The following is a 12,461-nucleotide window of genomic DNA, read 5'->3' on the forward strand; positions in this document are numbered from 1 at the left end:
GTAACTATTTAATAAATCAGATTTGACGTGTGCTCACGTGCTCTGCTCTGCTCATATGTGTGTGCGTGTGAGCATATGAGTGATTCGAATTTGTAGTTGCTATAGCGACGGTTGTTATGAATTCTGCATTTATATTTACACTTAAAACGATCGCAGTCTGTCTGTTGTTGGTTGAGAGACGAGGCGAACTTACAGACTTTTGCAGAGAATTTTCTGAGCAAATCTTGCGAATTTGAAGCTGATTTCTGAGAGGAGACTTTTATTCTAGAAGGACATCGGAGGATATATCCTTTAGCCTATATAGAGATATATTTTTTAAATAATATTTTTTAATTTTTGCGTCATTTAATTTCTGAGAATACTTTTCATTTGATTGTTGTTTTCTTATTTTAGAAGGAGTTATTTAATTGTTTATTTTTAGGGGAGTATTTCTGAGGTGATTTATATTTTATTGTATTGTATTTTGTGTTGTATTTTGTATTGTTTTTATTGCAGTTTGGAGGAGGATGTCCATGGCTCACATGATGGGTGAAAGAGGAGGTGAGTGCTTCAGTTTTTCATTTAGGTTTATCCATGATATGATGCTGTACAATGACTGACTACATTAATGTGAAGAACCCATTTGATCACATTTATTTGATTCCTTGCATGTGAAATAAACTTTTGTATTGAACTGAAGTAAAATGTTGTACTGACATTGATTATTATTATTAAAGCATTACTAACTATGTGATGTGTGAAACATTCCATCCTTAGGCCGCTCCAGATCCAGGAGAGCCGCTTTCTCTCAGACGGCTGGTCAGGAGGTTTGGGGACCCGGTTATGATGACCGTGATCAGGATCCGACCCAGACACAGAGCCAGGATCTTCCTGGATATTTAACATCTCTGTCTTCTGAGTTTTCTGTGTCCACAGGTCAGGCTCACGGGACGAGGGCGAAGCAGAGGCCAGATGATGGACGCCAGGCTCACGGGACGAGGGCGAAGCAGAGGCCAGATGATGGACGTCAGGATCACGGGACGAGGGCGAAGCAGAGGCCAGATGATGGACGTCAGGCTCACGGGACGAGGGCGAAGCAGAGGCCAGATGATGGACGTCCGTCCACTTCATATGAACACTCTCGCAGAGGTCAGAATAGGTTTTTAATAAAGAAGTAATGGCTAAGTTTCTATTTCTATTTTCAATGGCTGATTTGTCATTCTACTAATACTAATACTCTAATGAGAGTTAGTAGACATGTAGGTGCAATGTTACTTATAGACAACCGAATGTGTTAAAAGGAAATAAAGTGAAACCAAAGTAACAATTGATGTGACCACTGACATTGATTATTAATATTATAAAAAATAAAACAAAAACAGCTTTTGATGTCTGAAATGTTCCATCCTCAGGCCGCTCCAGATCCTGGAGAACGGCTTCCACAGATTCTTCTCCGGGCATCACGTCATCCTCAGCTTGGTCCCTCTCTGAGGCCCACGTGGAGAGGAGGTGTAGAGAGTCGTTGAGTCTGAGCAGCCGAGGCTCGTACAGCGTCGAGTGGAGGTGGAGTGGCGATGGATCGGAGAGCTTGTCCGGGTCCGTCAGCCTCGAAGGGTTTCTGTGTCCTCCGCTGCCGGGTCAAGTTCCTGTCGAGTCAACAGAGACTTCAACTGGCCGAACTGCTCAGGGTGCCGTGGAGGATTCTCCAGTGAACAAGAGCTCAACAGGTGACACTGAAATAAGGCTGGGCAGTGTAAAGTCTACAGATAGAGATTTTGCTATTTCATGCATTACTGACTCAAGGTTTTAACATGTTAATGTCCGGTCACATTTACTGTTGCTCAGCAAAATTTCGCTGAAATATTCTTTCTGATTTCTTTGTGTAAAGAAAACACTTTATTTTGATGGTCCCTTTTGAAAAATTATGTTGACTTTACGTAACTTTGCAACTACATGTCAACTTATTCTAACTCTAACCTTACCAGTCTACTAATACTCTACTAATACTCTAATGAGAGTTAGTAGAAATGTAGGTGCAGAGTTACTTATAGACAACAACAACAAAGGGACCATCAAAATAAAGTGAAATAAATTTTTTTAGGAATATTTCAATTGAACGTTTAACTAACATTTTCAAAACATTCCGAGAACATTCAAAAGTAACGTTCCCATAATGCAAAATTATAAAATATAATGTTCCTTTAACCAAGAAAATCATTTAGAATTGTGTGGATAGCGTGAAACATTCCCATTACTTTAGATTTGTATCATTACAGAATTTAACAGTAAAATGTAAGTTATGTCATAATATCATTGCTTAATTTGACGTCAGAGATGTGTCTAATAGTTGTTTTCAATTGTTTTTTCTTCATTTTAGAAAAAGCTCCAGTACGTAGGAAGAGGAAAATACCTGGTTGTCTCCGCAGGTTCTGGAAGGCTATCAAGTGTGTTTTCTGCTGCTGTTCCTGTAGTGCTGTGAATGTTGTGGAGCCTTTCGTTCCTCCAGCAGATCCTGATCCTGAACCATCATCCCCTGCTCCAGATCACTCCGGCGTCGAGCCAAATAATGGTAAATCATTATCTCTCCAACATTATTTTAAACAGTATTATCTTGTTTTCCACTCAAAATAAGGCTTGCTTTTAGAGAATATTAATATTATTTCCCCCATTATAATATTATTTTCTCAACCAGGACGTTTTATTTTTTAAATAAAACAATGGATCTAGCAAGCTAATAATTGTCTCATATTTTTCTGTTTGTTTTTCAGAGTCCTTTGAGTCTCTCTATAACGTGGAAAAGATGATTGGATCCGGAGGATTTGGCAGGGTGTTCCTGGGAACACGCAAATTTGATGGCAAAAAGGTAAATCTTACTGAATTGTACAAACATTTTGCTCTTGCAAAACACATTTAAAACAATTAACAGATAGTTTAATACTTAGAAGGTCAGGCGCTTGAATACTGTCACTGTTATTGAAACTTTAGGTTTTTTTTGCAGGTTGCCATCAAGCGGATGCGCAAGATTGACAACGATCGTTATCTTAATATTGTAAGTTGGACAAAACCTGAATGTGTATTGAGTTGTTTAAGTGCAGATTACTGTAGTCAATACACCCGTAGGAAGCATTAGGTGTAAATGTGATCAATATAAGCCTAGAGGCACCAAATAACTTTGAGCTGGAAAGGCTCTTTTGAACGCATCTAAAAATATGAAAGAAAAGTACATTTCAAAATGATATGTTTTCTTCAGATTTTTACCCAGCTAACCTTCTGTCTACTACTTCTCTCTAGCCTGGACATCCCGAACCTCTCGTTACAGAAGTGGCGCTGCTGATGATGATGAGGCGAGAACCCATAAGCCCCTTCGTCATACAACTGTACGAGTGGTTTGAACATCCTAGAGAATTCACTCTGGTTATGGAGTATCCTGAACCCTGCGAGAGCTTGCTGGACTTCATGACTCGTAATCAACAAGTGTATGAACCAACAGCACGGTCCATCATGAGACAGGCTGTGCTGGCAGTGCAACACTGCATCCATCGTGGTGTTTTCCATAATGACACTCATCCGCAGAATTTCCTGTTGAAGAAAGACTCGGCACAGCTCAAGCTGATAGACTTTGGCTGCGGTCAGCTATTTAGCAGCGATGGCTACGACAGCAAAATATACATTGGTGAGCATTCTGGGAGTGTGGAAACCTGAATGTAGTGACTTACTAATTATTTGCTTTAAAAAAAAAAAAGCTCAACAATGTGCAAATGTCTTTCTCTCAGGAATACAGGATCACATCCCACCTGAAGTCTTGACAGAACCTCGATTCCACGCCGTCCCAGCAAATGTCTGGTCTCTAGGAGTGTTGCAGTACAAGATGGTGAACGCATGTCATCCTTTTCACAACAGAAGAGAAATCACACAAGCCAAAGTTACATTTCATAACTCCAACTTATCCAAAGGTGAGTGAATAATATTGATTACATTGATAAACACACACATAAAGCAAAGGCTTTGTACAGAAACAGTTAAAGGTGAAGTATGTACGATTTTTTATATATGGCTCAACGTATAGCGAGAGTTTGGGGCGAGAGCCACGGGAAAAGAAATGCAGCTTTAGTTACAGAAGTGAAAGCCAAAATTCACTGCATTCATACCTTCAAAGATTAAACAGGTCATGAACACGTCAAAGTGAACAGAGCATTGTGATGCAGAAAGGCAAATTTTCATAAAGGCAAATGCAACACAGCTAAAAGTATTCCTAATATGTATTTTAAATATGCTTTATTTTGTCATTTATTCCACTCGCTGCCACTAGTGTCGCAGAAACGACATACTTCACTTTTACTTTTTAAAGATAAGGAGCATTTTACAGTATATTAATCATGTTTTAGATGCTGTTTTCATAGATGCCAGGTCACATAGTCATGACTAACCAGCTCTCTCCTTATTAAAATGTGTACAGAGTGCAGGGATCTGATTAGCCAGTGCCTATCCCGGGATCCAGCTAAACGCCCGACGTTAGAGCAGATGTTACAACATAGATGGATTAGTAGAGATCTACAGTAGATTGGAGAAGTTCAGGAGATTCACTCGATCAGTTTCAGGTGTGAGGAAGTGTAACAGAGTAGGATTATATCTTTTGTCTTCAATTCTGGATTATTTGTAGTGAGATTTTCAAATGTGTGTTCATTGTAATGTTATTTTTATAATCAAGACAAGTCACCTTCATTTATAGAGCGCTTTATACTATATAGATTGTTTTACAGCGGCTTCATGTAGTAAACAGGAAAATAACAGAATCAGGGATGCAAACAGAATTCAATTCTGTTCTAGCTCTAAAAAATCATTCATGAGTTGACTTGTTCATATAATCTTTGTGTTGGATAGGAAATAACATGCTTGCTGAGAGCTTGAGCTCGAGACTTGACCCGAAGCCTGAAGTCCAACACCAACCTGACAGAAACTCAGAGCCTGTCCACGTCTGAGCAAGAACATGAGAGACTGCAAGACTGGAAAGAAGTCATCAAGTCATCACAGGCACATTTGCTTTGTTTCAAAAGACAAGCTATCTTTATTTATATAGCAACGTATTTATGACCAATCTGTATATATGACCGCTCTGTATACGGGTCAAAGACGAGACTTCACCATTTCGTGTCCGCATCAAATTAAATTAGCAAAAGTAATTTTAGATACATAAAAACCCTGTTAAATGCAAGTAAAGTGTCTACCTTAAAGGTGACATATTATGCCCCTTTTCACAAGATGTAATATAAATTTATGGTGTCCCCAGAATGTGTCTGAAATTTCAGCTCAAAATACCCCCGGATCATTTATTATAGTTTGTCAAATTTGCCCCATTTGAGTGTGAGTAAAAACGTGGCGTTATTTTGTGTGTGTCCCTTTAAATGCAAATGAGCTTCTGCTCCGCCTCCGTTCAGAAGAGGGCTGATCCTTTACACGAGCTTCACACACTATACATACAGTCGGCATCTAGTCATAGTTGGGTCTGGCGTGGCGAGGGTGGAGTCGGCGGGGGGGAAACACAGCGAACATCGTGTGTATTTGAATGACAAAAATCTCGTATTGCGAGTCATTGACGCCTGCCGACCGACAACTGTACATTGCAAAATTAACTGCCATAGGTTATGATTGCCCTTATTTAATTAAAACTGGGTCAATGACCCAACCAAATGGCCGGAGGTGTTGTTTCCAGACATATTTTGCATTATTAGCCTATAACTCAATCAACTTTCGTATATGTTGCATACTATAACTTCATAAAACCTTGTCACTTGTACGTATATGCTTCACTTCAAACTATTAATCCTTTTGTAAAACGGTGATCAGTAGTACGAAGTTGCCGAGGGACTGTGCTGACGGTTATCCCTAACTCACCGACTGCAGTCTGTATTGAGTGTAGACCTCGAACTACTCCCTAGGTTCACGGCTCGCGTCATTACGTAGCGATTGGCATCCTTTCCAGTTCTGTGTGTTTATTAGGAAGGATGTAGATAGAACTTCAATTAATAATTTGTTTGTTTATTGGCGGTACAGAAAACGACACAGCAACTCTTCGGCATGATTGTCCCGTGTATTTCAATTAGAGCCAAGGCAATGTTTTCCCCCACGGGCTAAATTCACATCACGTGACGGGGCGTTCCCAGACCAACCGTCTGTATGTATAACAAAACATGTGAATAATCTCATCCAAAATCTCAGAAATAACTGTAGCGAGTGCAGCCTTACAGAGAGACTCAGGAAGAGATTCAACTTTTAGACTGAACCTGGATGTTTCTGAATTGGTTAGTGGAGACATTTAGATATTGTGGAGTTACATTGATTCCTCTGTTTCTGGGGGATTTCCGTTAAAAATTAAATTAATCCACTGCTCTCTTGTCTCATCTGAGGCTGGGACTCTATAGTGTTCAGTGCTCGTCTGTACGACAGAACAGTTTACATGCTTTGCTCGAACTTTTGCCATTGTGTCAGAACTGGTTACACTGTTGTTGCTTGTGAAAACGGCTGGTGGGTGTAAACGTGCAGATTAAGAGCCGGTAATATTACAATAAGATCCTCTTCCTACGTCAGAAGGGGAGCGAAATCTGATCTGACTTATTTTTGACATGCTTACAGAGAAAGGCTTAACAAACAAAGTTTTCTGGGTTGGTAGATGCACCGGGGACTCGATTATATGTGAAAATAAAATGTCAAAATATGGGGGTAATAATGTTCCAAAGTGTAAAGTTGTCATTCAGCGTAATGGTCTGGAGTTTGATTTTGCCATTACATCTTTAAATAAACATAAAATACCAAGATAAACAAAAAAAAATGTTTTGGCATGTTCACATAAGTGTTGGCTGTGTTATGTTAAAAGTATCATGTCTTATTATTTTTAAGTATTAAAAAAATAAAATTGTCCAGAAAATGCAGTTTGTCAGAGGTCATTCGGTGAAACAGGATCAAGAAGCCGTTCTGAAATCATATAAAAAGCAGATAGTCATTCGACAGTCTGTGACATCATCAAGTGGCACCCTGAGATCATGTGGTGCCGCAGAAAAGTGGGTTTATTCTTAAATATTTGATAATTACACCTTTTCATGGTGTGGTAGCCTGAGTTACAAAAACGCATATCATTCAGTGAAATGCCACAAAACACTTATATTATTAGATTTTTTGACAAATAAGCAGATGTTGTGAATAATTGTGATTAATTTTGCTGGTCAAGCTCATTGTTTAATATAGTGGCCAGTTGATGGTTGTCAATATAAGCTGAAGTCGAAGTTTTGTCATTCAGTGTAATGCAAATTCTTCAAAAAACTGAATGGCAGTATCACTGTATAAATAACAATTTTTGCATCTCATTTATATTACAGATGAATGCTTAGCACTGACATATATGTTAAACTTAATATTTTTTGTATCGTTTGTGTTTTTTTAAAATGTATTTTGTTTAATGTGTTTATATTTTGGACGCTGCATTGTTTCTTTGTATGCTTTCTTTTTATTTGCCCGATGTCTTATTGTACAGCACTTGTAGTGCACATCTGTTGCTTTTAAATAAATGTTGACTTGACTTTGACTTTAATTTGTGTTATTGATTTATTTTAGATGCTCACGAACAGAGAGAGTTGAAAGGCACTGTAAAAAGTAAATGCAGACCCAGTACTCTTAAAGCCCATCCACACCTAGAAAAATAACTATAATGGTTAACTTTATTAGCGTCCGAACCCAATGAACGATAAGCTGTTCATTCTAAGCATGTACTGCAGTTTTTGTTCGTCTGCCACTTTAAATGCTGGCGCTCTTTAAAGCTGAATAATCTGATTGTCTGTCAATGTATTTATCATTCATTAGCTGGAAAAAAAAGACTTTATCTTTACCTTACTGGTAAGTAATTCAGCCCCTGTTATACTCAATACAGTTTCATGTGACAGTCTTTATCTCTATTAAGTGGACAAATGGGGAAACATTCTTTTTTATTATTTGTTCAACATCTACATATCAGAAATAAATAAACACCACAACAATAATAACAATAACACAGGTAACAAGGTAAACAGAATATAATTATTAACATAACATTAATTATTAAGTAATTTAGCAGAAAATATAGCAAAATAGGTAGGCTACCAATAAGTTATTATTTACAGGATTCTTATTAAAAGATTTATACATGTACACATTGAGCAATATACAATATGCGCACAATATATACAAGGAGATGAGGTAATGTAGTGCAAATATGCATGGGGATGTAGTGACCGATGTAGGTGTAGTAAGGTATGTAAGGTATGAACCCTTGACTGCTGGAGGCCCCACAGAGCATCATGGATGGTCCCTGAGGCTGTGCAGGAACCACTACCAGGACAGGTGCTGCTGACGCTCTGGGTGGGATGTACGTGGCCACAGGGGGTTTAGGTTGAACGGGACGGTTCACAAGCTCTTCAACATCTATCCCGCAAAAATAAATCATACATGCGATGATGAGAATAATTCATGAGAAATAATGTGTATGACTATGAACAGCAGCTACGCTAATTATTTCCCATCTGCCTTTTTTGTTGTTATCTCGGGACGCCTGTCCCGAGATAACTCAAATAGAGTTCGTCAGCTCCAGTTATGTATCCAGCCTCTCATGGAGACTTCAGATGCCCCAACGCCTGTGATGAGACGACTCGACGCCTGTGAAGAGACGACCCAACGCCGGCGATATGTTATGCCCTAAATTTATGATTCACTAACTGTATTTTTGGATGTACATTTTTTAAATGCATTTTCTGTAAAGCTGCTATGAAACTATATGTATTGTGAAAAGCGCTATACAAATAAATTTTAATTGAATTGAATTGAATCAGGTGTGTCAGCTCCCAAGCATCTGCCAAACAGGGTGTAACCCCACCTAGACTCATACCTTTTTACAAAGTTGGCTGCAGACCTGTCATGCTCATGCAGAGCACCAACTGCAGTGCCAATCTTCAGCCTTGGGTCAGCTGGCACTGGGTGACGGTCACTGTTGTCTGCCCGTTCTAAAAGGAGCAGGGCCACGGCTTCCACTTCCTCCAGCCCAGAAAGATGCAGATGGCTCTGGGTCATCAGCACATCCTGCAGAACAGGACTGTCCTCCTCCTCCTCCTGTTCTGATTGAGTGAGGATGACATGTTTGTCACTGACAGTGTCCATAGGATCCTCCTCTGACTCTACACCCACGTCCACACCCTCATATGCCAGCTTGTCCTCACTTTGTTCAGCCGTCTCCTCTTCTTCACGGCTCTTCCTCAACTGCAAATATGTAATGTACTAATCTCCAGTGTGTCTAGGTAGTTACAACAACTAACAGTAGACTAATTAACACAACATGGCAATGCTGCAGTTCATTTGTTTCATATTATGTCAAATAAAAATGAAACTATATCATACATACTTGTCATGGATAGAATATGCATGATATTTATAGGTATTTGACCGCTTAGTATGCATGTATATTGTTATAATGCATGATTGTGTACCTTGCTGGGCATAGTAATCCCTTGCAGTGAAGCTGGTTGACTGGCACATGGCGTACTCTACTCTATGGAGCTCCTCCTCGTCTGGGTCCTTGTATACAGCAGGGTAGGGCTTTGGAGCGGCAAAGTTGGGCTCGAGGACATGCTCTTTACCGAAGAGCCCCTCAGCCTGCTGATTCAGGCGCTGAATCTGCCGCGGGTCCATACACCACGTCTGCCTGCCATGACCACCAGCAACCCGGAGTGATTAATGCGGCTGTTCCACTGCACAGCAAATGCAATCAGATACACCTGAAAGACATGACCATTCATGCATTATTGTACATCAGAAACTAATTTTGATTACAAAGTGGGCATCGCCCAGCAGCATGACATACAATTTGTCTTTTGTCCGCAATAGGCTATTTTGTGTGTGTGCATCTCATACACCCAGTTGATGCTATGTGAACAGCATAGAGCTCACACACGCACACGTTCGTCTGAAACGCAAAGGAGGAGGTGTTGCTGTAATTTATAGTAATATTTTCAAATCTAGTTTTAAATATAATTCTTTTGAAGTGTTGGTGGTTAATTTAAAAATATATAGTGTAAACGATAAATCACGTTTGAAAATTCTGCTGGCTACTGTATACAGGCCACCAGGGCACCATATTGACTTTATCAAAGAATTTGCGGACTTTCTATCAGAATTAGTATTGGCTGCAGATAAAGTACTAATTGTTGGTGATTTTAATATACACATAGATAATGAAAAAGATGGATTGGGATTGGCATTTAAAGACATTGTAAACTCAATTGGAGTTAGACAACACGTGTCAGGACCTACTCATTGCCGTAATCATACTCTAATACTATCACATGGAATAGATGTTGATGCTGTTGAAATACTGCAGCAGAGCGATGACATCTCAGATCATTATCAAGTCTCATGTAAATTACATTTAGCCAAGGCTGCAAAGCAGACTCCGTGTTATAAATATGTTAGACAAATCGGGACAAATCGCGTCCCTTATTGATTTGATACGGGACGCATCATCTTACTTGTAAATACGGGACGATTCCGTATTTTAAGGGACGGGTGGCAACCCTACTCACAACTGTGTTCCTTTCTAGAAAGAAATGATATCTGCGAGGATTTTCAGTCCGGATTTAGACCATACCATAGTACCGAGACAGCTCTTGTTAGGGTCACAAATGATTTGCTCTTATCATCCGATCGTGGTTGTATCTCTCTATTAGTATTACTTGATCTTAGTGCTGCATTTGACACCATTGACCACAACACCCTTTTAAATAGACTCGAACATTATGTTGGCATTAGTGGAATTGCACTAGCATGGTTCAAATCATACTTATCTAACCATAATCAGTTTGTAGCAGTAAATGAAGAGATGTCTAATCAATCACAAGTTCAGTATGGCGTACCACAAGGCTCAGAACTAGGACCGCTGCTGTTCACTCTGTATATGCTACCATTAGGAGATACCATTAGGAAACATTGAATTAGCTTTCACTGTTATGCCGACGATACTCAGCTGTATATTTCTTCAAAACCTAACGAAACCTACCAATTCACAAAATTAACGGAATGCATAGCTGATATAAAAAATTGGATGACTAGTAATTTCCTATTACTAAATTCTGAAAAAACAGAGATTCTAATCATTGGACAAACAACTTCCACACGTAATAACCTAGAGTACTGTCTAACACTTGATGGCTGCTCTCTTAAGTCTTCGTCGTCGGTTAGGAACCTGGGTGTGCTCTTTGATTCCAATCTTTCATTTGAAAGTCATGTGTCTAGTATCTGTAAAACCGCATTTTTCCATCTTAAAAATATATCTAAATTACGCCATATGCTCTCATTGACAAATGCGGAACATTTAGTTCATGCGTTCATGACCTCAAGGCTAGATTATTGTAATGCTCTACTGGGTGGTTGCCCTGCACGCTTAACAAACAAACTACAGCTAGTTCAAAACGCAGCAGCTCGAGTTCTTACCAGAACCAGGAAGTATGACTATATTAGCCCCGTTCTGTCAACACTGCATTCGCTGCCTATTAAACATTGTATAAATTTTTAAATATTGCTGATTACTTAAAGCACTAAATGGTTTAGCTCCGCAGTACTTGAGGGAGCTCTTAACGCATTATAGTCCTTCACGTCTATTGCGATCTCGAAATTCCGGCCAGTTAATAATACCTAGAATATCAAAATTGACTGCTGGCGGTGGATCCTTTTCCTATTTAGCTCCAAAACTTTGGAACAGTCTTCTTAACATTGTCCAGGAAGCAGACACACTCTGTCAGTTCAAATCTAGATTAAAGACACATCTCTTTGACCTAGCACATAATACATTATAGACTTTTATAACTCAATGTTAGGCTGCATAAATTAGGTCAGCCGGAACTGGGAACACTTCCCTTAAATCCTGATGTACTCGTTACATCATAAGAAGAATCGCATCTACGCTTATTTTAGTGTCTTAAATGCCGGATCCAGGCCGTATCCAGATCTGACGAACGACCTTCGCCTGGACCCGATGACAACGCAGTGCTGAAGTGCCAACTAGCCTCTCCCTATGGAGGATCCCTTTACTAGCCTACTCTACAGATAAAGCATTGTGGAAAATTCGAGTATCTACCCCGTAGTGATAAAATAAAATAAAATTCTGTATCAAATTTATAGGCAGGACAAGTAGTTTGTTTAGGCTTGGTTTGTAGGGAATTACAAACATGCGCACATATATTCAAACGCACATAACTATAGAATTAATTCTTGATGTGCACGTGAACGCCATCAGCGTTTCTCACAGGTTCGCGTTTAAAGTCTGTGTAGAGAGAACGTGTCGTCTTAGCGGCCCCTAATTTAATAACAAATGATCCTTTCGACGGAAGTGAATCAATCAAAACTAACATTAGCTGGAAAATAACAATAACAAGAACTGCTATAAAGCCAAAACAATCTGTTACCTTAAATTA

General features: G+C 39.3%; 1 long non-coding RNA gene across 1 annotated transcript; it reads left to right on the plus strand.

The window, feature by feature from the left end:
- Positions 1 to 3,844: 3,844 nt before the first annotated feature.
- LOC306992257 lies at positions 3,845 to 7,767 on the plus strand. The gene is made up of 3 exons (XR_013796247.1): positions 3,845 to 3,932; positions 4,436 to 4,577; positions 4,861 to 7,767. It is a non-coding gene; the product is annotated as an uncharacterized lncRNA (long non-coding RNA).
- Positions 7,768 to 12,461: the final 4,694 nt, after the last annotated feature.

The sequence above is a fragment of the Phoxinus phoxinus genome, assembly GCF_949152265.1.
Source record: "Phoxinus phoxinus genome assembly, chromosome: 24".
Lineage (NCBI taxonomy): Eukaryota > Metazoa > Chordata > Actinopteri > Cypriniformes > Leuciscidae > Phoxinus > Phoxinus phoxinus.